Source organism: Neopelma chrysocephalum, unplaced genomic scaffold (genome assembly GCF_003984885.1).
Source record: "Neopelma chrysocephalum unplaced genomic scaffold, ASM398488v2 Primary Assembly neopelma1_96464, whole genome shotgun sequence".
Taxonomy (NCBI): Eukaryota; Metazoa; Chordata; class Aves; order Passeriformes; family Pipridae; genus Neopelma; species Neopelma chrysocephalum.
In genome coordinates this window covers 34,387-36,432 of record NW_020925111.1, presented here as the reverse complement: position 1 = coordinate 36,432, position 2,046 = coordinate 34,387, and positions in this window count along the sequence as shown.

Below are 2,046 nucleotides of genomic sequence, written 5' to 3'. Positions count from 1 at the left end.
TGGAAGGGGCAGAGGAACTGGAGACTCCCTGGGGCCTCCAGGAATACTGGTATCCCAAAATTCATGGTGGTCCTGGAAAACTTTGGGATGACTCTTCCATGCAGGTCAGAGGAGGTGTTGGGATATCGTGGAGCTGCCAGGAAGGAAGAGCCATGGATTCCCCAGGTCCTGCAAGGTGGGAATGTTGGGGCTGTAACTGCACTAAACTGGGACAAATCCAGATCCCTGGATCAACACGGAATCCCAGAAAAGCTCTGCTGAGCGGTGCTGGTCCAGCTGAACATCCAAACCACATTCCTAATCCAAATATTTACCACATGGATTTGTTTCTCAACCTTTCCAAGCAGGGAAAAGTCCAAAGTGGTCGGGGAGCAAAGTTCCTCCCTCCTTCCCAACTGCAGCTGGATCCATGGGAATGTTTTCACGTGGGCAAATATTTGTGGTCTCGTGGGGGGTTGGTTGTATCCCTTGGAAACGGGAAAGGAAAAGCCACGTTCCCGTTTCCAGGAGCTGATGGGGTCGTTCATAGAATCATGGAATGGTTTGGGTGGGAAGGGAGCAGAAAGATCATGGAATTCCATGGAAGGGACACCTCCCACTATCCCAGGTTGCTCCAACTTGGCCTGGGACACTTCCAGGGATGGGGCAGCCACAGCTTCTCTGGGAATTCCATCCCAGCCCCTCCCCACCCTCCCAGGGAAGAATTCCTTCCCAATATCCCATCCAACCCTCTGGCAGTGGGAAGCCATTCCCTGTGTCCTGTCCCTCCATCCCTTATCCCCAGTCCCTCTCCAGCTCTCCTGGAGCCCCTTTAGGCCCTGGAAGGGGTTCTCTGGTCTCCCTGGAGTTTCCCTTCTCCAGGTGAACATTCCCAGCATTCCCAGCCTGGCTCCAGAGCTGAGGGGCTCCAGCCCTTGGAGCATCTCCGTGTCCCCTCTGGACTCGCTCCAGCAGCTCCACGTCCTTCAGATGTTGGGAATTTCCGAGCTGGATCCTGCAATTCCCAATGGTCTCCGACACCTCCTCGCTCCCATTTTGCTGTGGGGGGTCATTAACCCCCAGGATATCCTGGGATATCCCAGGACTTGGGATATCCTTGGATTAATCCATGTGGAGCTGCTTTTCCTACTGAGAAAAAATTTACATTCCACAGTTGGTCCTTCCTGCTTCCATGAAAACTCAAACCATCCCAATTCCAATGGATGGACACTGAGGAGAGAAAAGAGATTCCCAACCAATTCCCAGTCGATAAATGGGAGCAGCTTTTCCTGGGATCCTGCAGCAGTTTCTTTCCCTGTTACTCCCGTTTTCCTCCCTGTTTTCCATCTATCCCAAGAGACACCTGCTTCCCTTGAGCCCACATTCCAGAGTCTTGCTGTTCTCAGCAAAAAACTGGGATTCTGGAATTTGTTTGCCCTTGGGAAGCCCTTTCCCCCCCTCCAGTTAAAGCTTTTTGGAGTAGAAGGAAGTTTCTGGAGGAATAAATAGTTGCTGAGCTGCTCTCGGAGCTGGGGCTGGGAATGTCCTGTGGGAATGTCCTGTGGGAATATGGGAAAGACGTTTTAGGAGGGCCTGGAGTGATGGGATGAGGGGGGGAGGGAATTAAATGGGAAGGGGGAAGGTTTAGGTTGGACATAAAGAGGAAAATTCCTTACAATAAGGGTGGGATGAGGCTGGATTGGGATGCCCAGGGAAGTTGTGGATTCTCTGTCCCTGGAAGTGTTGAGGAGGAGAAGGAGAGAAGAAGGAGGAGGAGGAGGAGGAGAAGGAAAAAGGAGAAGAAGAGGAAGGAAAAATAAGGAGGAGAAGGAGAAGGAAAAAGGAGAAGGAGGAGGAGGAGAATGAGAAGGAAAAGGAGGAGGAGAAGGAAAAGGAGGAGGAGAAGGAAAAGGAGGAGGAGAAGGAAAAAGGAGGAGAAGGAAAAGGAGGAGGAGAAGGAAAAGGAGGAGGAGAAGGAACAGGAGGAGGAGAAGGAACAGGAGGAGGAGAAGGAGAAGGAGAAGGAAAAAGGAGAAGAAGGAGAAGGAGAAGGAAAAGGAGGAGGAG